This window comes from Schistocerca americana, chromosome 6 (genome assembly GCF_021461395.2).
Source record: "Schistocerca americana isolate TAMUIC-IGC-003095 chromosome 6, iqSchAmer2.1, whole genome shotgun sequence".
NCBI lineage: Eukaryota > Metazoa > Arthropoda > Insecta > Orthoptera > Acrididae > Schistocerca > Schistocerca americana.
The window spans coordinates 366774316-366801969 of record NC_060124.1 but is presented as its reverse complement, the minus strand read 5'-3'; the positions used below and the strand labels follow the sequence as shown (position 1 = coordinate 366801969).

At 42.9% G+C, this 27654-nt stretch overlaps 1 protein-coding gene across 1 annotated transcript in view; it reads left to right on the top strand.

Annotated features, from left to right (window-relative positions):
• Positions 1–27654, top strand: part of LOC124619330 (low-density lipoprotein receptor-related protein 1) — a 756280-nt gene that overhangs the window by 192346 nt on the left and 536280 nt on the right. The window lies entirely within an intron of this gene.

The following is a 27654-nucleotide window of genomic DNA, read 5'->3' as shown; positions in this document are numbered from 1 at the left end:
GACCATCTTCAGGCCTTAAGCTGGTGTCGGTGGACGGAGTAAGATACATAAGAACACGGAATGTCAGCTGCGAGGCAGTTACTGGACAACCTCTTCTCCACCGTGAGTTCTTAAAAATTTATTTGTTGGCTCGTTTATTGATCCATAATATTCTCAGCAACCGCCTGTATGCCCACATTGCAAAGGCATCAATTCTTCCTTCAGTATTTTCAGCCCTATAAGGGAAAAATGGAAACACCACGCTTTCCGGCACTCTCAATTTAGTAAGTCTGGTTAGGGTTCGGTCTTTCCAAATTACTGTCAGTTTCGATGCTGCGACCCCATGCAGAGCAGTTCTACGCTGTAAAGAGTCACACTCTTTTTGAAGAGTTTGTGACACTTGCACAGAATGACAGTTCTACGGAGATGGAATGTGTTGACATTTGCACGGAGTCCAGGACACTGTAGGATGCACCGGCCTGTCCACCGCTACCTATGACGTATTCTGGAGAAGGCCAAAGCCCATGTTCTGACAGAGTTCCATGTCCTTGCACCAGTTCGTAGTGTGCGCGGCTTTCTCCCAGAGTTCAGTACTTCAGTTGACCTCTGACTGGCAAGTAATGTTCTGTGATTTAGTTCTGAGATAACTGAGTTCACCGAGACCACCAAAGGGAAGCCTTTACGATTTACAACGGTCGTCAGTATATAGTGGACTATACAAACAAGAAGTGACTTAATGGCGGGGTGTAAACTTTAAAAAGAAAAAATGGAAAAGAAGACTATCCACAAAAAATAACATAGTATTAAAGGAAGGTAGCCACGTTTTTATTTCAGGTAAAGAAGCAAATGAAGTTCGAAAACGTTTTGTCAGCGCAAAGAAAGGTGCAAAAGGAACAGACACTACAGTTACATCTGTTTACGTTGAAGCAGTAGGGCAGTTCTTCAGCTGAAGTTACGACTTAGTAACATCGTTACTATCACACAGAAGGGCGAAACAATCGTTACATTGCATTAGGCGAAAGTATATGAGATCTACAAAAGATCCCACCGATTCACCGAACGAGGTGGCAGTGGTTAACACTCTGGACTCGCATTCGGAATGACGACGGTTCAAACCCACGTCCGGCCGTCATCATTTAGGTTTTCCATCATTTCTCGAAATCGCTTTGGGCAAATGACGGGATGGGTCCTTTAAAAGGACTCTGCTGACTTCCTTCCCTAATCCGACGGAACCGATGACCTCGTTGCTTGGTCCCCTCCCCCAAATCAACCAGCCAACCCACCGATTCTGGTGGAATATACAGGGTGATTCAAAAAGAATACCACAACTTTAAAAATGTGTATTTAATGAAAGAAACATAATATAACCTTCTGTTATACATCATTACAAAGAGTATTTAAAAAGGTTTTTTTCACTCAAAAACAAGTTCAGAGATGTTCAATATGGCCCCCTCCAGACACACGAGCAATATCAACCCGATACTCCAACTCGTTCCACACTCTCTGTAGCATATCAGGCGTAACAGTTTGGATAGCTGCTGTTATTTCTCGTTTCAAATCATCAATGGTGGCTGGGAGAGGTGGCCGAAACACCATATCCTTAACATACCCCCATAAGAAAAAATCGCAGAGGGTAAGATCAGGGCTTCTTGGAGGCCAGTGATGACGTGCTTTGTCACGGGCTGCCTGGCGGCCGATCCATCGCCTCGGGTAGTTGATGTTCAAGTAGTTACGGACAGATAAGTGCCAATGTGGTGGCGCTCCATCCTGTGAAATATGAATTGTTGTGCTTCTTGTTCGAGCTGAGGGAACAGCCAATTCTCTAACATCTCCAGATACTGTAGTCCAGTTACAGTAGCACCTTCGAAGAAAAAGGGACCAAAAACTTTGTTGGCTGAAATGGCGAACAAATGTACAACTAAATGAAACTTTATAGCTCCCTTAATTCGCCGACAGATAGTGCTTAGCTCTGCCTTTTATCGTTGCAGAGTTTTAAATTCCTAAAGTTGTGGTATTCTTTTTGAATCACCCTGTACTTGCAAGAAAATGATTTACCGCCGATGAATGATGGTAGAAATTCTTTGCTTGCAGATCATAACAGGCGACCGTGTGACAGAATACTGGTGTTTGCCAGTGAAAAATGAAAAACGTGTTTATCAAACTACGAAACATAGTTGTTTATACTCCTCGCCGATTAATAGTTCTTTAGAGGAAACAAACACCATTCCAGTTTTTCCAAATAAAAAGCGAAAAAACTATGAACATTTTTAAAGCTGTTAAAACTAACGTGTCTGGATGGAACTCTGGGTGTTCAATGAGGGCTACGAAATTGCCATTGCCCAAGCAGCTAATCGTTTGTTTCCTGGAACAGAGATTACTAGTTGCAGTCATGTTTGTAGAAACAGGTTCAGTGTTGCGGCCTCGTTTCGGCCTATAAGGAAAGCGAGGAAATATGCTGTCAGATAAGAATGTGTCCTGTTCTAGCACATGTTCGATAGAAATGTTGAGACGATGGTTGGCTGTGTATTCAAGACAGCACGCCTGAAAACCGACAGGTTTATGACTTTTTGGATCAATGGCTCGATAAAGAACATATGGCAAGAGAGATGTGAAACTTCAGAGGAAGGCGCCATCGCACTAATTACGTCTCTGAAGGATGGAACCGAAGAACAAACACATTAATATCAAAATTTCATCCAGATGTTTTCTGGTTAGTGAAAAATCTCCGAGAAGATGAGTATCATGGCTACAAGTGTGACCGTCTGTTTTTAAAGTTTGGTGGGAAGAGAGAGAAGGAAGGGAAAAAAAAGAGTCAGCAATAAAGACTGACGAAACGGTTTCAAAGGCTTTAGAGAAAATCCATAGTGAGGGATACTTAAAAACATTGCTGAGTTGTGTGGCCTACGCATAGCAATTACAATAACGAAGAAAATGTTAGATTCATTGAAAAATCTGTAAATTTTGAAATGTAGTTTCATGTAACCATTGGCAGTCACGTAAATATTGTAAGTAAAACTAATGGGGGACTGAAAGGGACTACCTCTTTGTGGTGTTCCCTGGAAACGACACAAAGTCGACTAAATGTCACTTAAAATTTGCGACATATCCTCTAATGAAGACAACAAGACTGTCTCAAAGGCCAAGCCTTTTCTAGGGAATATTCGCAACATTTGCTTGAGAGGTTTTTGGAACCAAAATCTGTGTGGCGGACACCGAATACAAAATCTTTGCAGCGGAAACGCAGGCAAATGACATGCATCTCCATTAGAAGACGTGCAAACCAGCATAAAACTGGTAAAGACAAAATAAATTATCATAAAAAGGTGACTGACACACAGCTTTGCAACTTTTCAACCTATGTAAAAACTGTTGAGGATGCGACTAGGCGAACAAGAGCGCTCAAGCTCGTCCGCCACCTCGGTTGTGTGGACGCTCTTTGTGAAATGGACGAAAGTGCAAACAGTGTTCTGCCTTCATAGGAATGACCATACAGGCGCAGTGCTTAAGGGGAGAATCCACTCAAAAATTTAACTTTCTTCTACTTTGCGGGTAGCAACAAAATTTCAAAAATACCCAAGTCTTGAAATCCATAACGTCACTGTTTTTCAAGTTTTGGATTTTTAATATGATTTTAATGGTATTCTCGAAAATCTTTTTTTTTTTTTGTATTCACACCATAATTTTCACATGCCACATTTTGTAGGTACATTCACAAGACATAGTTCAAGGGTTCCGTACATTCATTTTATGAGAAATATTAGTAATTTGTTTTCAGCGTTTATTTACAATTTTAACCGTAAATTTTCTTTAATTATCGGTGCATAAATGCGATAATAAATTAAACTAATTACATTTTCGATAATATTAATGGATAGAAATATGCAAACACTTCAAGATTACTAATTGTAAAAAATCTCTTATCATCATCATCATCATCATTTAAGTCTGATTATGCCTTTCAGCGTTCAGTCTGGAGCATAGTTCCCCTTATAAAATTCCTCCATCATCCCCTATTCAGTGCTAGCATTGGTGCCTCTTCTGACGTTAAGCCTATTACTTCAAAATCATTCTTAACCGAATCCAGGTACCTTCTCCTTGGTCTACCCCGACTCCTCCTACCCTCTACTGCTGAACCCACGAGTCTCTTGGGTAACCTTGCTTCTCCCATACGTGTAACATGACCTAAGTCTGTTCGCCCTGACTGCTACATCTATAGAGCTCATTCCATGCTGGTTAATATTTATGATAAAAAGTTGGCACTGAGCTTAGAAAAACAAACTTATGGGAAAATGGATTTTAACATTTTATCAAAAATTAATGTTACTGCAAGACACATACCCATTAAAATTCACCGGCATCAAAACGCTTTCCCTTCCTGCTTATGTGAGGCTGCTTCTTGTAATTTCAAGATCAGGATAGCCTTTTTCTTGAATTTTCTAAATAAAAATCTACTTTCAGTCCATTTGAAGAGATGCAGTGTTAGCTGATATCAGGTTGCAAGCCAATGGCTGTTTCCTTGGAGCTTGTTGATGGTACTGATCAGGATTCAGTGCATTCCCTAATTTCTTTTTATACAGTCAGCAGACAAAACAATTAATTTGCAGCGACTGGCTGCCAGTTGTTTCGCTTCAGTTTTCTTGGAAATCTTGCAACTTGATTTTCCCAGTTTGAGTTTAAGCAGATTCGGAGAAATGGTGGTTCTTCTCGAGGTGACTGAAACCAAAAATTAACTGTGGCATCTTTCGTTGTGCCACATCGCCTTATTTCAAACATTTCTTAGACGTACTTGTAATTCGAATCTGCCAAATCGTTTTGGGATCTGAGAGTAAACATTCTAAAGATGTGAAATAGCCATCATTTTGTAACTAACGTTTTAGGGTTCAGTCACTCCTTAGAAAGGAGGGTAGCTGTTTTGAAAGGGATAAAAAGTAATACGATGGTCGGGTTAGAAACTTCAAAGCGGCCAGACATATCAACGTCAACGTATCAGTGCAGAATGCCTAGTCTATAAGTTTATAGTATGTGATGGTACCTTGATACGTTTAGTGTTCTATTAATCTGCTTCAAAACTTTGAACACGACGAAAAAATTAAGCTTACAACAACTTCACAATAGACTGCGTGCAAAAGATTATGGTCACCTGGAAGATGAACAGCGGGAACTCGACGTGGAAAAGTAAAAAAGGAAAAAAAAACTGGCCACGAGACGCGTTAATGAGCCGCGCTGAAGCCAAACACGGTTGCTCACTGCTGTGGTGTGAGCGCGAGCCAGCTAGCACGCTAGACTTTTCAGTGTGCGTGCACCTGTGAGAAACGGTCAGCCCAGAAGAGCCCCGATCTCCGTGCAAATGTCACATTTATTCCAAACCCCTTTCTGAACCTGAGCCCAGATACACAAAGGGATCAATTCTTCATATTCTGATAGTACACTAGTAGCTGGTAATGACTTAGGCCTTTCAATTATCACATAGTCATTCTCTTATTTACTAAAAACACAAATTTCTCTCTTAACTCTGTTCAGTATTTCGTTTATTCCCACTCTCGATTCTGAGCACAGTATGGTATCAACAGCGAATCTTCGTCCTCCAATTCGGGTCCCCCCAGTCCAGCCATGAACCCTTTTTCTCGTAAAATATACTCGGCACATGTTGCGAAGAACTGGTGATAGAATATATCCCTCTATAACTCCTTTACATGGTTGAAAAGGACTTTAAATTGTCTTATTAAGCCTAATTACTGCCTTGCAATGAGAGTAGAGATTTCTGATAAGGGTAATAAGGTGACCCGAAACGCCCATTTCTGCTAGCACACTCCACGGTTCTTTCCATCGAACACTGTCGAAAACCTTGCTATACGATCGATCAAAAAGTATCCGTTCGAAGAGCGCACGGTCCAAAATCGGTATGCCGATCAAGCAGACCTGCCTGGTTAAAGATACCTGCTTGGTAAAACTCTGTGTCTGAAGAAGTCCATATCCACCTGCTGCATATCCTCGTCCGACAGAAGTCATCGTCCCTTCAAGGACTGTAGGACGGGTGCTCGAGTGTCTTCCACCTGAGTTCGCGTAACTTGTGCGTTACGACATTTGTGATACGGCAACTTGCGTTATCACGCAGCAGCAGCGCCCTTGTCGCAGTTTTCCACAAAGGTGGTTTTCGACATACTTGCTGCCACGTACAAGTTGTTCTTTCTCCGACGGATGTCTACCGGTGTTTGTTCTTCGGCAGCCGAGAAAAGAATAAAAGCTTGCTGGTCGTGTTTGGCGAAATTATTACCAAATGCATCCACATCTAAAGTTTCCGCATTTACCACACGCACGCCGGTAAGACGCGAGTGCCACACTAAACCGTTGCCTATATGTCGTATACACCAGCATCGGAGTCGCACTACGTTGCATATTAGCTGAAGCAAAGCCCTCAAACGGAAATTTTTTGATCGTCCCTTATACAGATGGGTACAAAAAAATGTATCCACTGTTTAAAAATCCATAACTGGCAAACTAACTGACGGAGTTCTCATCTTCGGTAGTGTAATAGTTTGTAGTTCCGGCAATCGCCACACAAGCGTTGTATTGCGTTGTTTTGTTTTGTCAGATGACAGTCTCCAGGTAGTGTTTTGTTCTTAGTTACACCTAGTTACCCGAGTAAACCAATCCAAAAGAAAGCACGCGTTGACAGATGTGAAAATTACCGAACTATCAGTTTAATGCGTCACGGCTGCAAAATACTAACGCGAATTCTTTACAGACGAATGGAAAAACTGGTAGAAGCCGACCTCGGGGAAGATCAGTTTGGATTCCGTAGAAATATGGGAACACGTGAGGCAATACTGACCCTACGACTTATCTTAGAAGCTAGATTTAAAAAAGGCAAACCTACGTTTCTAGCATTTGTAGACTTGGAGAAAGCTGTTGAAAATGTTGACTGGAATACGCTCTTTAAAAGTCTGAAGGTGGCAGGGGTAAAATACAAGGAGCGAAAGGCAATTTACAATTTGTACAGAAACCAGATGGCAGTTATATAAGAGTCGAGGGACATGAAAGGGAAGCAGTGGTTGGGAAGGGAGTGAGACAGGGTTGTAGCCTCTCCCCGATGTTATTCAATCTGTATATTGAGCAAGCAGTAAAGGAAACAAAATTCGGAATAGGTATTAAAATCCATGGAGAAGAAATAAAAACTTTGAGGTTCGCCGATGACTTTGTAATTCTATCAGAGACAGCAAAGGACTTGGAAGAGCAGTTGAACTGAATGAACAGTGGTTGGTTGGTTGGTTTGGGGAAGGAGACCAGACAGCGTGGTCATCGGTCTCATCGGATTAGGGAAGGATGGGGAAGGAAGTCGACCGTGCCCTTTCAGAGGAACCACCCCGGCATTTGCCTGGAGTGATTTAGGGAAATCACGGAAAACCTAAATCAGGATGGCCGGACGCGGGATTGAACCGTCGTCCTTCCGAATGCGAGTCCAGTGGGAATGGACAGTGTCTTGAAGGGAGGATATAAGACGAACATCAACAAAAGCAAAACGAGGATAATGGAATGTAGTCGAATTAAGTCGGGTGATGCTGAGGGAATTAGATTAGGAAATGAGACACTTAAAGTAGTAAATGAGTTTTGCTATTTGGGGAGCAAAATAACTGATGATGGTCGAAGTAGAGAGGATATAAAGTGTAGACTGGCAATGGCAAGGAAAGCGTTTCTGAAGAAGAGAAATTTGTTAACATCGAGTATAGATTTAAGTGTCAGGAAGTCGTTTCTGAAAGTATTTGTATGGAGTGTAGCCATGTATGGAAGTGATACATGGACGATAAATAGTTTGGACAAGAAGAGAATAGAAACTTTCGAAATGTGGTGCTACAGAAGAATGCTGAAGATTAGATGGGTAGATCACATAACTAATGAGGAGGTATTGAGTAGGGTTGGGGAGGAGTTTGTGGCACAACTTGACTAGAAGAAGGGATCGGTTGGCAGGGCATATTCTGAGGCATTAAGGGATCACCAGTTTAGTATTGGAGGGCAGCGTGGAGGGTAAAAGTCGTAGAGGGAAACCAAGAGATGAATACACTAAGCAGATTCAGAAGGATGTAGGTTGCAGTAGGTACTGGGAGACGATAAAGCTTGCACAGAATAGAGTAGCATGGAGAGCTGCATCAAACCAGTCTCAGGACTGAAGACCACAACAACAACAACAACTAGTAAACATGGCTGGCGCAAGGCTTACATTCGATGAAAGGAAGTCAGTTTTGTAGTGGTATTTTAACTACGAAAACATTAATGAGGTTCAACGGCAATGGCGAAATGAATATCAAACAAAGCCACCAACACGTTTAACGATTCGTCGCATTCGAGACAAATTTGAAGCCTAAGGCTGGGTTAAGGATGCACATAAACAACGATCTGGACGACCTGAAACAGTAACAAGTCCAGCTAACTCCCGTCGTGTGTTAAACAATTCACTCGCTCACCTCAGAAGTCTGTGGGACAGTGTGCCCGTGAAACTGGAGTGAGTCGCTCAAGTGTTAGGCGAATTTTGAAGAAAGCAAAGTGCAAGTGCTACATCCCACGATTGCTACACGCAATGAACGAGGACGACCCAGATCGTAGAATGGAGTACTGATAGTGGTTTACTAACAAGGTGCGCAACGATGAAGAGTTTGCAGAGATGATTGTGTGGTCTTATGAGGCACAGTTCAAACTCAATGGTACAGTAAATCGCCACAATTGCATCTACTGGGCCGCCGAAAATCCGAACGTCCATATAGACAGAGCCGTGAATTTGCCAGGAGTAAATGTGTGGTGTGCGTTGTCTTACCGAGGCTTGATTGGGCCATTCTTCTTTGACGGCACAGTTACCGGTGAGGTGTACCTTCAGGAGCTTCAGACACCCGTTTTACCTGCCATCCGAGACTTGTATGGAGACGGAAGAGTCTACTTTCAACAAGATGGTGCCCCAGCCCACTACCAAAATCATTTGGGGCGTATCTCGAAAAAATCTACCATGAAGATGGATAGGCCGTAGAGGTGATGTGGAGTATCCACCACGTTCCCCAGACCTAACTCCTCTGGACTTTTACCTGTGAGGAACACTAAAGGGCGTCGTTTATCGACAAAAGCCACGCACATTGGATGAACTTCGAGAATCCATCGTACATTCATGTGCAAATATCCAACTGAACACGTTGCAGTTCGGCGGCATCGTTTGCGTGTGGATGTTAATAGTGACCATTTCGAACACCTTCAGTGATATCTTTAAGTTGGACTTTAAGCTACACTTTCACGAAAATTGAGACAACCCCGTCAATTAGTTTGCAAGTTATGGACTTTTAAACAGTGGATACATTTTTTTGGACCCCTCTGTATAATCAAAGAGCTAAGAGGGTACTGAATTCTCTGCACTCCTCAATTAGCTGAATGACGTTGAGAATTTTCTATCTTGTCCTTTTCTTATTATGTACAAACCCAGCTTGGTTTGGTGATATTTCTTTAAGTAGGCTCTCAGGCCTTTATGGATGATATTCAGAAGAATCTTACGGGCGTTTCATCTACAGTAGCAGGGAGGTGAACGCTTCGTGAAAAGCCTGTTGTCGAGAGAGGATGGAAAGTTTTGTCACGCCGGGGGTGAAGCCGTGGGGAGAGGCTGGGTCGCCGTTAGGGGAGGGTGCCACCCCAGGCACAAGGGCACCCCTGGCCGCCGACAAATGGCGGACATAGCGCCCGCACGCCGCGCTGGCCCCTGCGTTTTTCATTTCCCCTGACGCCGGGCTCCACGGCTCTGCAGGCCGGATAGCCGCCATTGCGCAGCAGAAAGATTACTTCCATTTGCTGCGAAAAGCGTTGCGCCCACGGCGTCTTACTTTCGAAAGTAAGCTGGTAGCCAGGTTTGCGTGCTCACGAAACTCATTTTTCCAGAAACTGACCATGTAGAAAACAACTATGAGTCTCGTTTAAATTACACACTCTAGACATACTGCCTCAATCCGTCGGCACACGGACCGTGTTGTCGAACGTCAATATCGAGCGTGCCGAGTTGAACGTGCTGCTGAACGCTCAGGAACGATGCGATTTGTGCATACGGTACGTGGGTCCCAACATGGTATACGCGATCGCGACGCACTCCAGCGGCAGTTGTGGGATATTTCTATTCGTATATCACATTGTTTACTCAACGGGTGCGCGTAAAATTCCCACGCTAGTTCTATTAAAACGCACGTTTCCTCCATTGTCCATATCCTAGTCACGTTGTTCTGTACACAAAAACATCACTATCGATGTACATGTTTTAAGACAAAAAGGGAAGTACCATGTTCAATTAGTAAGGACACGGGCTTATAAAAGTTCCATTACAAACAGTGCGACACAAATTTGCAATAGTTCTCCACACAAGATAAACGTTATTATGTCTTTCTCACATTTTGGTAAAACCCTTAGGTCATTCTTACTTGATCTGTGTTCCTACCCAGTAGCAGACTCTTTAAAAGACGTGAATTACGAGACTCAAAAGACAAAGGAACAAACTATCTTCATACAAGTGGTGGTGATTAGTGTTTAACGTCCCGTCGACAACGAGATCATTAGAGACGGAGCGCAAGCTCGGGTTACGGAAGGATGTGGAAGGAAATAGGCCGTGCCCTTTCAAAGGAACCATCTCGGCACTTGCCTGAAACGATTTAGGGAAATCACGGAAAACCTAAATCAGGATGGCCGGAAACGGGATTGAACCATCGTCCTCCCGAATGCGAGTCCAGTGTGCTAACCACTGCGCCACCTCGCTCGGTTATCTTCATACAAGTAGCGCAAGCTGTCCTGTAGATTAAGTCAATCGAACAAACTCACTCCTCAAAAGAAGGTGAACTTATGTTTACGTAACATCAAATATGTAGTATATACTTACATTAAACTAATAATAAAGCATCATAACCTATTAAATACGCGAATGTTACGAAAAAAAAATTTTAAGTTTCGGGTTGACACGAACCATCGTTCTGTCCCTAACCTAGTCGCGGATCGTTGACGCTACTCACTACACTAAAGTGACAACAATTCGTATGTGGACAATTCTGACATTTTACTACTTGCTAAATGCTTTAATCTTAGCTGTGTCACTACCTGAAATTTAATTATAACAAATTGTACCAAGAACAATGGATTTTTTTGTGGATCCTCAGTGTGTCACTACATTCAAATGACATTCTCTCCTAATACGCAAGTTACAATAATTCTTTTGCCACGAATATGACATTTCTCATTATTTTATTGCAACGAATCACACAGCTAATCAAGGGATTTTCGAGCGATTCTCAATTTGCTGGGGCTCAGAAACGGCATATATACGTACAGTATGAACTGAATGCCAATATGGCTCCTCACAGCTCTGTGCTGAAGGGAGATGGCGTGCGTGTGACGTAGGTGGCGTTGTGAGATCTGATTGGTCAACTCTCAGACGCACGCTGAGAATATCTGACATGCTAGATATTGCTCTGCACGTTCGGAAAGACTCCCGAAACGCGCTGTTCCACGCTATGACATCAAAACTCGGCACGCACAACGCTCAACGTTCGGATGCACGGTCCGTGTGCCGACGGATTTAGGGACAGTGATCGCCCGTGAGGTTTTTTAATTTATTGGATGCAAACGAAAATTGTTTATTATTTATCACAGTGGTGTATAAGAAATCTAGACAAACAATTTGATGTAACACACTGATGATGTTGGTGATGATCGTATGGCATTGATGACCGAGATTCCCCATCTTGTGAAGTTCGGCCGCCGAGATGCCTTTCCAGTGTGTGCCACATTGGGCGACTTGAGTACCGATAATAGTGAAATGATGACAACACCCAGTCCCTGAGTGGAGAAAGTCTCTGATCCGGCTGAGAATCTAACCGGGCTCGCTGCATGATAGACGCGTTGACTGCTCAGCTGAGGAGCCGGACATACAAAACACTTGTCCATCAAGTCGGAAAACTACCGCAAATTGGGCTACAAAAGCCACGCAAGCTACAGCGTGCGCGAGATATTCAACATTCAGTCCTTGCGTACGAACAGTTGGCCCTAGAAAGAAAAAAAAGCGTTTCTGATAGAGGCAGCAGTTTCCATGTTATTTAAGAAAAACGTACAAAAGAGGACTTTAAACGCACCTCCACCCCCAACCCAACACTTAGCCCCTCCCACCACAGGTCAGGATTTTTAGTTCAGTATGTTATTCAAGCCACTCCCTCCTACCGCTGTAGAAAGATACACATACAATATTATTTCTCATATCATACCTCTCTTGGTCCTCACTGACTGGGCTATTATACCACTGGCATAGTCGACTATCTCGTTAACGTTATTAATTTAAACTTCCCCATACTGAAATAAAAGCCAGCCGAAGTGGCCGTGCGGTTAAAGGCGCTGCAGTCTGGAACCGCAAGACCGCTACGGTCGCAGGTTCGAATCCTGCCTCGGGCATGGATGTTTGTGATGTCCTTAGGTTAGTTAGGTTTAAGTAGTTCTAAGTTCTAGGGGACTAATGACCTCAGCAGTTGAGTCCCATAGTGCTCAGAGCCATTTTTTGAACTGAAATAAAAATGACTTTTATATACGTTATGCATAAACTAATCACACTTGAAATTCGATCTCAACTTAGTTGCTACAAGCACAGTAGGAAGGACAAACAAAGGAAACGATTCAACTTAATTTTATCTCTAGTTCCTCACGTCTGGTTGACGCTGAGTCCGCAACTGTAGTTCACTGAATGAAAAACGGCTCCAGTTGCTTTTTTAAACTTTATTAAGTTCACACGACCTGTTCCGGCCTTTATATTAGGCCATTATCAAGTGTATCTGGAAGTTATGATGTAGACAAGCAACATCAACAGACTAATTTTCAGACACAGTTGACACTGGCGTAATATAAAGTCCGAAACCTGTCATGCAAACTTAATAAAGTTCTGAAAAAAACAACTGGAGCAGCTGTTTATTAATTTAATGTTACATTGATGATGTTAGATAAAATTTACACAGACGTCAATTTTACAGTTAGTAGGTGCACGAGTAAGTCAGTGAACATTAGTCTAAAAACTGAAGACCAGAAAGAGTCCATATGGGAATTTTGTTCAGCGGTAAAAGGTAATGCCATAAACAACATATTAAAATTCTTACCAGTGGGGGTCCCGGCGGAGGTTCGATTCCTCGCTCGGGCATGGGTGTGTGTGTTTGTCCTTAGGATAATTTAGGTTAAGTAGTGTGTAAACTTAGGGACTGATGACCTTAGCAGTTAAGTCCCATAAGATTTCACACACATTTGAGCATTTTTTGAACATACCAGTGGGGAGTGAATGTAGGGCTGGGGTGCGTTTGAAGGCTACTTTTGTACAGTTTTCTTGAATAACTCTAAATCTGCGGCGTCTAGCGGAAACGTATCCCGGTGCAAAATTACACTATATTTCCTACAAAAAAAGGTTCTTCTCATTTCCTGTCTAGGACCTGTAGTTAGTGCACAGAGAGCGACAGAATATCGAAAATCTTGCACCCCGCGCATGCGCTGTTGCTTAGGTGGTTTTCTGTAGGCCAGTTTGACAGTTTCCTATAAGGCAGATCGTCAGTGTCCTGCATCAGACTGTTCGTCTAGACCTCCTCTACACACTGTGGTTCGTTGTAAACAATTATCGTTTACACCCTGCCTCAGGTCACAAGAGCAGTATCATTATCTTCGTCTTTTACTTTTATCCCGTACCCACACGGGGTAGGCATGGTTATTATCGGATTAGCATTGTTAATGGTAAGGGTGGCCTGACGCCCTTTCTGACCTCACTCCACTCCCCCCCTCCCCACCCCCTGGAAGGAATTCGTGTACTCCAACTGTCAGCGTGTAGTTTTATCCATGTGCAATTGTGCGGAAGATTTCTAATGTCTACGAATCGTGTAACTGATGTGGAACGTGGGTATCAGCCCGTTATTCACTCGAACGAATTTGGGAAACCGCCTAAACCTACATTCGTGCCTGCCCACACAGGCCCTCGTTGTTAATCTGCCAGGCGGACTTGATCCACGCCGGCCGGGGTGGCCTTGCTACAGTCTGGAACCGCGCGACCGCTACGGTCGCAGGTTCGAATCCTGCCTCGGGCATGGATGTGTGTGGTGTCCTTAGGTTAGTTAGGTTTAAGTAGTTCTAAGTTCTAGGGGACTGATGACCTCAGAAGTTAAGTCCCATAGTGCTCAGAGCCATTTGAACCACAGTTGGCGTGCCTCCCGAATCCTGGGAGCGGCATGCTAACACTAGCCGCTTTGCAGGCAAGTAAAATTTGTATCATTACCAGTTTTGGCTTATTACCATGTCAGCATCAGGCCATTTGAATACGTTACATAGTAGCTAGTCGAGAAAGTGACGTAAACTGTTAGGTGGTGGTTGTTCCCAGGCTGAGCCACATCTTGTTTATCTTAGAAATGTCTTCGTTGGAGGCATGCTGGTCATTTTGGCATCAATATTTTACACGAATTATTTAATATTCTCTCTGTATGTCAGATTTTTTACCTATGCTTAAAGGGCCATAATCAAGTACCAATTTATCAGCCGACAGACCGGCAAGTTGTATTTGTGTGGGGTTGTTGGCCGACAGACCGACCGACCGACAGATATTTCTTATCTGTCGGGTGGTGGATTGGGTATGACTACCCGGGAGCCGGGCCCAACTTTGCCCAACAAACTGTGCCCGATGTAGCGCTGTCGTGCCTACCGCGTAACGAAAGTTCGTGTTCTGATTCCATTGCGTGGGACTAAAAGTTGTTCAGATATGGCTAACATGAGTGGTTGCGAGGTGGCAAATACTTTTGATCACAGTTTCTGGATAAGTTTAAAGATTAGGTGTTTGTGGGACACGTCGTGCGAGGAGTATAGCAAGAGAGATGCAAGAAATGAACCACTTGTCTCATTTGTAACGTATCCTTGTGGTTTCATGTGGCACACAGATGCAGTACGACATATATACTTTAATGGAAAAAAAGTCCTTCAGCTATTCATATTTAGGTTTTACTTCCGTTACTTATTGAAAATGAAATCTAAAAATTGATATACAGACCCTAGATTTTAGATTTCGTTTCCGATACATACAGAAATAAAACCTATAGATCGAAATAAAGACAATTGACGGTCTTGTGTTCATAAAATATACTTACCTATTTGTAGCAAGTGTCAACCCAGCCTCCACACCTTCTGCTATGAAGAGTTGTTACGTACATCATTTCTTATGCATCTGTTGCTGTATTTATTACACGATGTGTGGGCCACCATCGTTTGTTGTATTTCTTCTTTTAATTTGAAATTAGTTTCTTAACTTGCAGTTTCTGTACTACATTCATAAAAATTCATGAACTTTACATCAACTTAATTTGTTTTATTTGTTTTGCTTTACCATAGTGTATTTACTCAGGCAACGTTAAATCGTGTCGCATCATTTTCGATCATACTTCTGGGGAAAGAACTGCACCGTATTTGAAGACCTTGTAACTCCTGCCTTTGGCTATAAACTGTAATGTAGCTAACAGCCTCTCCTCGCCGTTTACAGCTTCTGTGATGACTGAATTCTTTTTCGTCAAATAACGTTTGATGACCATCAGCAGCTCTGATAGCATGTTTCAGCCATTCTTAAATAATTCTGGATATCATCCCCTCCCACTTCCATAAGTAACAGAGCGTAAGTGCATTAGCCATTTGTTTGCCCACTGATTTCTCTTGGCTTTCTTTTGCCCTTGTTGGCACCAAAATAGCCAAGGCAAATCGCCTATTGAATAATGAGCGCCATCTCGTAGAACATAACCTCAGTAACCGCAAGATAAACAATTGCCAACTTGCGGTAGGAACAGGCGGCGAAAGAAGCGCTGAACGCAGTGGGTCGTGCAGCTCTTAGACTGCCACGAAATTGGTCGGTCGATGAATTGGTGAGTGTGTAGGGCCCTTAAGATTGGAAACAAACAGACTTGACTTTTTATACTAGCAGCTTGTTTTGTCATTGTCAGAAGACAACTAAGTAGAGTTCACAAACGGCTCTAGTATTTAGAAAGCCAAATATCAGAAACAAAGACTTACAGCACAATAGAGTCTTTGGTTATGACACTAGGTGATAAATGTCAAATCGAATGTGGTTCAAAAGGCTGTGAGCACTATGGTCATCAGTCCCCTAGAACTTAGAACTACTTAAACCTGACTAACCTAAGGACAGCACACAACACCCAGTCATCACGAGGCAGAGAAAATCCTTGACCCCGCCGGGAATCGAACCCGGGAACCCGGGCGTGGGAAGCGAGAACGCTACCGCATGACCACGAGCTGCGGACAAAAATCGACTGTGCAACAAACGTTTTATGCACCTCACATGTTTATACAGTGTTAACTAGTAATTTACAAAACGAATAACATCGAACACATTACATAATAAAATCACACACAATTAAACTATACAAGTTGTATGAAACACATATTGTTTTTCAACCTTAAATATGAAATTCTTCTACCAAGATGTGCTTTATGTATGATTTACGCGGTTCTTGGACATAGTTTGCGAATTATCAAACAATGAGATTTTCACTCTGCAGCAGAGTGTGCGCTGATATGAAACTTCCTGGCAGATTAAAACTGTGTGCCCGACCGAGACTCGATTTCGGGACCTTTGCCTTTCGCGGGCAAGTGCCAGGAGCACTCTTATCTGAGCTACCGAAGCACGACTCTCGCCCGGTACTCACAGCTTTACTTCTGCCAGTATCTCGCCTCCTACCTCCCAAACTTTACAGAAGCTCTCCTGCGAACCTTGCAGAACTAGCACTCCTGAAAGAAAGGATATAGCGGAGACATGGCTTAGCCACAGCCTGGGGGATGTTTCCAGAATGAGATTTTCACTCTGCAGCGGAGTGTGCGCTGATATGAAACATCTGTGAGTCGTGCTTCGGTAGCTCAGATGGCAGCCGGCACGGTAGCTCAGCGTGTTCGGTCAGAGGGTTAGCTGCCCTCTGTAATAAAAAAACTGAGTTAATCGATCAACAACGAACTTAAACGGATGTCTTACGACGTCCGCCCCGAGCAGACACAACGAACAAAAGCGAACAAAATGAGATTAAAAAAAAAAAAAATAAAAAAAAAAAAGATGGTAGAGCCGTTGCCCGTGAAAGGCAAAGGTCCCGACTTCGAGTCTCGGTCGGGCACACAGTTTTAATCTGCCAGGAAGTTTCAATTTCAAACAGTTAATTTTACGTCATTTCAGTGATTATTCTTTTCTCGTGCATATTATAAAATAGCCCGAGGATGGCAGAATATGCTCCAAATCAGTAGCAAATGTATTAAATTAAGAAAGAATAAGTAATTTGATTACTAGCGGAACAAAACAAATAATTTGATAAATATTGACCAGTCAAGTCATGAAAATTATCAGATTTTAACTTAATCAGCATCCTATACTGTTCTGGAAATCCATATGATTATGTCTGTACTGTAAGCTTACTGCTCTTGCGAATGAATTCGACTCCAGAAAAGGAAAAGGAAGACTTTATTTTGTTCTGTTCTGTCGCTCTTGTGCGCAACGCGGCCTAGTCTGGGTCAAAGGGTCACACAACGAAGATAAAGCTTTCGAGCGGAGAAACTTTAATGTGTTAATAGAGCAGCCGATACGCTAAAGAGATGGGAAAATGAAAAAAAGGACTAAACAAAGTCGCGTCAGTATCTTCTCGGATGATCCAGAATAGCTGTGACTTAAGGATGTATCACGGGCAGAACCATGAATGGGAGTGTCGGCAGCCTCTCGAGTTCTCCTTAATTACGTCGATCGCTTCACTCAGCGTTATTTGTGTCTGACCGCACTTCACATGTGTGGCGACGAAAGGCTAACATCTACATTTACGAAATCTGTTCAAAAAATATATGCGCTTTTTTTAAAAACCTTATTCACATGTCGTTGGTAGCTGTTCATCACAACCTACCAGGCAACCATTTGGTTTAATTTTGATGGTAAATCTGCAGAACTCCTAGCTATTGTTATTGCGGTAAAAGATGGTTCAGTGTTCGTGGCGGTCGTAGTAATGTGTGATTTTCAGGAGCGAACCTGCAACATGAAATTTACTTATTGGATTACTTATTTACATTAATTGCAATAAGTTACAGGGCCGAAAAGAGCGGTTGGCCGCGAAAGGCAAAGGTCGCGAGTTCGAGTTTGGGTCCGGCACACAGTTTTAATCTGCCAGGAAGATCCACTACAAATACAGCACACTACCATGTCAAATGCATTTATGAAAACTGTTGGCATTCAAAACACCTTCCAGTCATCTCGCAGTGGATAAACACAGAACCTGTATTGTTCTCAAGGGAATCTTATTCTTTGTGCAAAATAGTGGCAATTTATGGTAACGATGGTGGAGGTGGATGGCGATCACTCATCCTTCCCGCCAAAGTAGACCACACAGCCTCAGAAATTTTGAGATCTAGCGACTGTGATGGCCAAGGTAGATGCGACAATTCATTCTCGTGCTCACAAACCTGTCCTAGACGATACAAGCTCTGTGAACTGGGGCATGTCGTTTTAGAACCCAGTGTCATCATTGGGCAACAAATTGTGTACCGTGGGATGGACTTGACCAGCCAGAATAGTAACATAATCCTCGCCAGTTATTCCACCTTGCAAAATACCAAAATATGGCTGTCATTTTTTTAATCCACTGCTTCAAGAACAGATGCAAACAGTAGCAGTTCTTTGTTTTTCAACTGATAAAATGAAAATGAAATGATCGTATGAAATTTATTGGCCGGGATGGCCCCATTCGGCCGCCTTATTGCAAGTCTTCTTACAGTTGACGCCACTTCGGCGACTTTCGTGTCAATGATGATTAAAATGATGATGGTCACAGTACCCAGTCTCCTGCCGGGAATCGAACCCGGACCCCCTTGCGTGGTGGGCGGCAACGCTACCGCTACGCTATTTTTTTTTCTCCATTTGGTTTCGATATTGCTCGTAGCATTTGGTCTAGGTGGACGTCACAAGACATCCGTTCAAGTGGATCGTTGATTCTTTGACTCAGTTTTTTTTTTTTTTTTTTTAACTACAGATAGCATGCAGCCCACTGACCGAACACGCTGAGCAACCGTGCCGGCCTATGGAGGCGAATAATCAGTTGCTCTGTGTACTGTAGTATATTATGCATTGTTGAGTAAGAAAAAGATTGTCGTGAAGAGCTGAGTGGAGCCGGCGCGGTATCTCAGCGTGTTCGGTGAGAGCTGGTTGGCCTCTGTAATAAAAATACTGAGTGGAAGGATCAACAAACCAACTTTAACGGATATCATGTGACGTCCGCAACGACCAAACCCAACAGAAAAGGGAGGGGGGGGGGGGGGGGGGGGGAAGCGGCGGAACAACTGACGAAACAGTTCGAATTACCGAGTGTTAAACAGCCGCTCACTTCGAGATATAAAGAGTGTTTGCGAAGCAGTGTGTCATGATTATCGTTTACGTTTCACTAGTGTACTAAAACGCGCAGTGTTTCTTCGATGTATGGAGGTTATTTCACGATACCGGACAACCAGTTCGTTTTATCGAAAAATTTGATTCACTGTTATTCGAACTAGCGATTCGACAGTATTAGTTTTTCAGCCCTCACATGTAAAGCGGCGCCTAGACTGTGTGCATTATTACTGACCTTCTATAGATAAGATTGATAGATATACTGAAACTAGATGTTTGCTGTGCAAACTGCTTCGACTGTATATTGTCTGGCTAATATTGTGCTGTAAGCCATATATATTTGTCAGCACAGTCTCGTATGTTAAACTCCGTATTTTCCCCTGCGGCTTCGAACTCAGCGGAACGTAAGTTCGTTTTAGAATTATTGGAAGTATATAAGGTTTTGCAAGCATAATTGCGTGTTACATGAAACGAGTATAGTAAACGCCAAAAGAAAACTGAACAATACTTTCAGTTGTCGAGATGTTGGAAAATGTACCCGGAAGCACTGAAGTTTCAATTAGTAAAGAAATTAAATTTATTGCGAACCAATTATAGAAAAGACCTGAAAAGAATTACCAGTGTGTCGAAAAGCGAGGTTTATGCTGAAGACTACTGTAGGCAAAACTGTGGTTCTTTGATCCCCCGCCCTATTTGCGAGGTTAAGAAGTTTTTTAACGCAACTGAAGTACGAGGGGGTATACAAAAGAAGCCGAACCAGTTTTTTGGTCAGCGGAGCTTTTGTATTACGGCGTTTTGCCGCCAGGAGCGCATAGAGCGAGCATTACAGTCAGTAAGCCGAATGCCGTCGCTGAAGAAGGTTAGGACTAGTTTCGGCAGAAAGAAATTTTCTCTCTGCAGCGGAGTGTGTGCTGGTATGAAACTTCCTGGCAGATTAAAACTGTGTGCCGGACCGAGACTCGAACTCGTAACCAATGCCTTTCGCGGTTAAGTGCTCTAGCAACTGAGCTACCCATGCACGACTCACGACCCCCCCTCACAGCTTCGAGTTCGAGTCTCGGTCCGGCACACAGTTTTAATCCGCCAGGCAGCTTAAGTTTCCGCAGAGTTTATGATTACAACTTTTTGTGTGATTGTCGTTTTTGCAAAGGCTAAGTTTCGTGTGCAGCGTGCGGCGGTGAAATTCTGTTTTTTTACTCGCAGAAAGTGGAATAGAAACTCTTGAAATGTTAAAAACAGCGTACAACGCCGATGCTATGGTGGAAACTCATGTGTTTGTGTGGTTTTCCAGTTTCAAAAATGGTGAAATGTCAACGGATGAGAAACCTAGTTTCGGTCGTCCTTCCACTACCCGAGCACTTGAAAACTTTGACGCAGTTATCAACGAAGATCGACGACGGATCATTGAGGAAACTACAGAGCAGTCGGGAGTGACCTGGAGTTCAGTGCAACGAACTGTGTCAGAAGATTTCGGAATGAAAACGGTGGCTACCAAACTGGTGCCACGACTGGAGGTTGCTGAACAAAAACAAGCTCGCTAGGAAGCATGCTGTGCTTCGAAACAAGACTCCCGAAACGATCGAAACTTTCTCTCAAAAATCATCACAGGTGACGAAGCTAGGTGCTATGCTTACGGCACTGACCGTCAGCAAAATTAAATCAAATGAGCGAGCGTCCAAACTCAGAAAATTCCGATAATCATTTGGCTCACTTATCTTTTAGTCACTAACTTCATGCGTCAGTACTATCTCTGTATCCATCTATGCTCCCTCTTTTCGTTACACGAGCACAAAGCCAGCCCAAGAGTCAAATAACAGTCGCCGTCCGTATCCGCCGTGTTTGCACGTCCGTGATTTCACTCACAGATTGCGCCAATACGGCTTCCCTGTCTGGAGTCAACCGTAAATATACTGAACAATACTATTTCCCAATAATAGTCTAGGGACCGCTTCAGTACTGCGGGAAATGTGTGTAATCTGATTTTTAAGCGTCCTTAAACTTTATTGTTTTGCACATGAAAATATTTTAATGTTCTGCACTTTAACGCTTTTGCTAGCTAATATAAAACCTGAAGGTACTCGCCTGCATTTGCATCTCTATCTCATAACAGTAAACTCGTCCTTTACTGCAACTACGCGCGGTAGTGTGTTAGTTACGGCAGCGACGCTGTGGCCGCCGCCGCCCCCCCCCCCCCCCTCCACCCGTGTGTTCGGATGGGGAGGCGGCTTTGGGCGACTCAGCCCGCTCCTTGGGAACGCAGGTGTGCTGCGGTCTTGGGTGGCTCCTTTGTGTGGGTCGGGACCGCACTGGCAACGCCGAATCAAACCTGCTGCCCTCGCCCGGTATCTATCGGCCCTTTCAGAGACGTACGCCAACGTGGGACATACCGAGCTCCGCGACCAACGGCTTCTCAACGCAATGCGCTGTCGAGTCGAGAATTGTGATAGTGACCTAATGAAATTAGTGCCATTTGTATTACGGGAATTCGGTGCCACTTATTATATCAGCAACTAATGGTTTTATTTTTATATCGAGCGGTTAGAGGCGCCATGTTGCTAATCGTGCGGCCTCTCCCGCCGGAGGTTCGAGTCCTCCCTCGGGCATAGGTGTGAGTGTTGCCTTTAGCGTTAAGTTAGTTTAAGTAGTTTGTAAGTCTAGGGACCGATGGCCTCAGCAGTTTGGTCCCTTAGGAAAATTCACACACATTTGAACATTTTTATTTTTATGAAATAATATATACAGCAACAGTCACTTCTTACTAATATTTAATTAGTACGACACGTTTCGGTAGCATGCTTCCATCATCAGGTGCATTTATACTTACTTTTACATTGTCGTTAATATGAAGTGAGTTTAGTTTCCTGTGCTGTGTGTGACTTTGAGGTTACGTGTCCAAAAAGACGCCCATTCAGGGAAATAAATACGTACGTTATAGTGTGTACATAATGTGATAATCATGATTTGGTACTTTCTTAGTCTATTTACTTCTAGCCGGCCGATGTGGCCGAGCGGTTCTAGGCGCTTCAGTTTGGAACCGCGTGACCGTTACGGTCGCAGGTTCGAATCCTGCCTCGGGCATGGATGTGTGTTATGTCCTTACGTTAGTTAGGTTTAAGTAGTTCTAAGTTCTAGGGGACTGATGACCTCAGATGTTAAGTCCAGTAGTGCTCAGAGCCATTTATTTACTTCCATTGTTGTTCGTAATTTCGTTATCTGGCACACAGAGCACAGTAACAAGTCAATCAAATTTAACACTTTCACAATCGTTTGTATTTTATCAATCCAAAGAATCTTAAAAGCTAAGATGAAATAGTTTCTATTGCTACAAAAGTAGAGTACAATGAAGGTGAAACATTTATATCTAGGTGTATTTATATCATTACAAATATCAGGTGAGTAGTTGATAAGAACTTTTTTTGATTAAATAGTTATTCAATATTTAGGTTTTATAAAGAAGTCAGTATTATTACTTTCGAGTTTACCATTTAGCAACATTTCTCCATACAGTATGTCATAATGAGCATTTCCAATTCTTCATGAAAGTCCATTTGCCAATTTTATGTAATGTATAAAGATCATGTGCAATATTATGTAATGTGTGGCTTGTGTTTCTTATGTGGGTGGCTACTGCTGATTTATTATACCTATTACACTAACAACATTAAAAAAAGTCTTTACCAACTACTACTCAAAAATTTACCATTAAAAATGACAAAGTGTTTAGTTGTGATGTACTTGTCACTGTGCTCTGTCTGCCAGACGTCAAAATTACCGATAAAAATGGAAGTAAATGCACTAACAAAATGACTAATCACACTTATCACATAATGTATGCACTAAAACATATTTATCTTCCTGATCAGACTTTTTTTCGACACATAACCTCAGTGACACTTACCACACAGGAAACTAATCTCACTTCATATTAATTACAATGTAAAAGCGAGTATAAATTCGCATGACATTGGCAGCCTTTTTTGGTGCAGAAAGGTGTCGTGTTAATAAAATATTAGCAACAAGTGTCTGTTGCAGTGTATTTTACTTCACGAAAATCTTACAGTACAGTCGCACCCTCAAATAACATCTACACAACATGGACAAATTGAAGTTGAAATCTTTTTATTGCTGATGAAGTAGGCAATCAGCAACAAATGCTTTTAAAAGCTTCATTTTTGTCATGACTTGTTTCGGGGCTTCATGCCTGTATCCATTTGGTTAATTATTCCAATTACAGTAAAGTTTTCGTCAGCAGCATGCCGTCAGCTCCTGTACTGCACAACAATATTTGCGTTTTAGCGCCATTTTATGGCGCTATTCACACTTTGGCGACACGACATTCTATACAGCTCGTCGTAATAAAGATCGCATTACGCCAAGCTCGTGTACAGATAGGGTCGACACTCGCATTGCTACTGTGACGGTACGATACCCGATCCAATCTGTGATATCGTACTACCGAGCTAAAATACATTTAAAAAAAAAAATACGGAAGTTTCTGTATTTCTCCATTACCCTTCCACATCCTCTGGGTATATATTAAAGCAAATTACGTTGTATCTTTTTGCTGTTATACTGACGAGGTTCTTCCATTGCAATAAAAGAGCAAGAAGGTAAAACCATTTAAATAATTCAGAGATGTCCGGTGTAGGTACTACTTCCTGTGCGTCGTTTTCTGTTGGGTTATACTATAAATGTTTATTATAATTTATACGCCGTCATGGCAGCCAAAGTGATAACTTGGAACTGTAGCCTCATCTGTTCTTCCAAGTAGCTGTAGATAATTCTTGTTCGAAGCTGTATGTTTGAATGTACTGAAACTGAAGCTTGCTCATTTTATATACCTGCTATTAATATTTCCAGAGCCTTAAATAGGGACTCCTCCATTTCAGTTTCGTATGAAGTAATTTTTAGAATACGATTAACATTTTACCATCACTGACCAAAGCGGTAGGTTTGTTATCTGAATAAAGGAACAGCAGTGAGTTAAAAAGGATGGTACATATTACACAGTAGATCATTACCTGTTTCTTTCATTTCCGTTCCTATTATTCTGTGCGCCGAGCTAGTCACATCTGTCCTCGAATATGATTTCGTAGTGTAATCCCACAGACAAGGGCTTTTTTCAACAAGCTGGGCGAAACGTATCATCTTCGGACAGTCCTCTTGTGTGGACGACATGGTGACTATACGCAGCACAGAAATAAGTGCACAGGTCAAGACGCCTTTCCAGCTTGAAAGAACACGTGCGAGCGACTGCTTCGGCTGGCATCGTCAGCAACACGAGGCAGCTCCACACAGCTCGACGCTCCCGCATGGCGTCGAGTGTGGCGTGTCGCATGTCGTAGTGGCCAAACGGCAACATGTATCACGTGTTTACTCGAGGCTGGAAAGTGGTGCAGCCTTCCTTCTAGCGTTAAAAACAATTTACACATGTTAGCCATTAGGTCTACAACTTTGCTTCCGCCGTTTTGCAATAGACGGCAGTAGCGGCAATGGGGTTCAGGTGGTTGGTCATAGGTCCGAACGCTGTTGCAGAGGCAACGGAAAAAGCATGCGAAGTTCAGAAGAATGCGAAATCCCGAAGATTGGCGAAAATTTACAGACGCGCGAAATTTAGCACGGACTTCAATGCGAGATGCCTTTAATAGGTTCCACAACGAAACATTGTCTCGAAATTTGGTAGAAAATCCGAAGAAATTCTGGTCTTATGTGAAGTACACAAGCGGCAAGACGCAGTCAATACCTTCGCTGCGCAGTGCCGATGGTACTGTTACCAACGACTGTGCCGCTAAAGCGGAGTTATTGAACGCAGCTTTCCGAAATTCCTTCACCAGGGAAGACGAATGGAATATTCCAGAATTTGAAACACGAACAGCTGCTAGCATGAGTTTCTTAGAAGTAGATACCTTAGGGGTTGCGAAGCAACTCAAATCGCTTGATACGGGCAAGTCTTCAGGACCAGACTGTATAACGATTAGGTTCCTGTCAGATTACGCTCATACAGTAGTTCTCTACTTAGCAATCATATACAACCGCTCGCTCACCGATAGATCTGTATCTACGGATTGGAAAATTGTGCAGGTCGCACCAGTAGAAGTAGGAGTAATCCATTGAACTACAGACCTATATCATTGACGTCGGTTTGCAGTAGGGTTTTGGAGCATATACTGTATTCAAACATTATGAATCACCTCGTATGGAAGCCGGCCGAAGTGGCCGTGCGGTTAAAGGCGCTGTAGTCTGGAACCGCAAGACCGCTACGGTCGCAGGTTCGAATCCTGCCTCGGGCATGGATGTTTGTGATGTCCTTAGGTTAGTTAGGTTTAACTAGTTCTAAGTTCTAGGGGACTAATGACCTCAGCAGTTGAGTCCCATAGTGCTCAGAGCCATTTGAACCATTTTTGAACCTCGTAGGGAACGATCTATTGGTACGTAATCAGCATGGTTTCAGAAAACATCGTACTTGTGCAACGCAGCTAGCTCTTTATTCGCACGAAGTAATGGCCGCTACCGACGGGGAATCTCAAGTTGATTCTGTATTTCTAGATTTCCGGAAAACTTTTGACACCGTTCCTCACAAGCGACTTCTAATCAAGCTGCGGGCTTGTGGGGTATCGTCTCAGTTGTGCAACTGGATTCGTGATGTCCTGTCAGGAAGGTCGCAGTTCGTAATAATAGACGGCAAATCATCGACTAAAACTGAAGTGATATCAGGTGTTCCCCAGGGAAGCGTCCTGGGACCTCTGCTGTTTCTGATCTATATAAATGTCCTGGGTGACAATCTGAGCAGTTCTCTTAGGTTGTTCGCAGATGATGCTGTGATTTACCGTCTAGTAAGGTCATCCGAAGACCAGTATCAGTTGCAAAGCGATTTAGAAAAGATTGCTGTATGGTGTGGCAGGTGGCAGTTGGCGCTAAATAACAAAAAAGCGTGAGGTGATCCACATGAGTTCCAAAAGAAATCCGTTGGAATTCGATTACTCGATAAATAGTACAATTCTCAAGGCTGTCAATTCAACTAAGTACATGGGTGTTAAAATTACGAACAACTTCAGTTGGAAAGACCACACAGATAATACTGTGGGGAAGGCGAGCCAAAGGTTGCGTTTCATTGGCAGGACACTTAGAAGATGCAACAAGTCCACTAAAGAGACAGCTTACACTACACTCGTTCGTCCTCTGTTGGAATATTGCTGCGCGGTGTGGGATCCTTACCAGGTGGGATTGACGGAGGACATCGAAAGGGTGCAAAAAAGGGCAGCTCGTTTTGTATTATCAAGTAATAGGGGAGAGAGTGTGGCAGATATGATACGCGAGTTGGGATGGAAGTCATTAAAGCAAAGACGCTTTTCGTCGCGGCGAGATCTATTTACGAAATTTCAGTCACCAACTTTCTCTTCCGAATGGGAAAATATTTTGTTGAGCCCAAGCTACATAGGTAGGAATGATCATCAAAATCAAATAACAGAAATCAGAGCTCAAACAGAAAGGTTTAGGTGTTCGTTTTTCCCGCACGCTGTTCGGGAGTGGAATGGTAGAGAGAGATTATGATTGTGGTTCGATGAACCCTCTGCCATGCACTTAAATGTGAATTGTAGAGTAATCATGTAGATGTAATACAATAAGCTTAGGCATCTGTAAATCTAATGCCATAAAAATATTAGTCTATTTGCATCATAAGGTTATTCTCGATTAGGTACGTCAAATTACGTACTCATTTCTCGCCATTTGCTGGAAGTTTTAATTTTCTGCTTTAACGTGAAGAAATCTGTGGCTGTGTCTCGTAAACTGCTGAGCAAGATCAATGGTGAGGGAACTATTAGTGGAAGAATGTGCAGAGAATGTTTTCAACGCCTTAAGAACGGTGATTTTGATGTCGAAGACAGGCATGGCGGTGGAAGACAGGACGTTTTCGTAGCTACTGAAACAGACGAAGACAGTCACAGGACATCATTATCGAAAGCAATTGATGCTTTCGAGCCCATCACTGAAACACGAACGGCCATAATACAGCTATAGACACGTAAAGTTAATTTGCAGCAGGTCAGTGCTCGACCTAATGTCGCAAAACCCCCCAAAATATACATGGAAACGTTGAAATGAGAATTCCTATACCTCCCGCCGTATTCTCCATACGTTGCTCTCTCTGCCTACCACCTTTTTCGACCAGTGGCATACAGTCTGGCTGCCCAGTACTTCCGATCATATGAATAAGTGAAAAATTGAATTGATTCATGGATCCCCACAAAAGAGGCCCAGTTCTT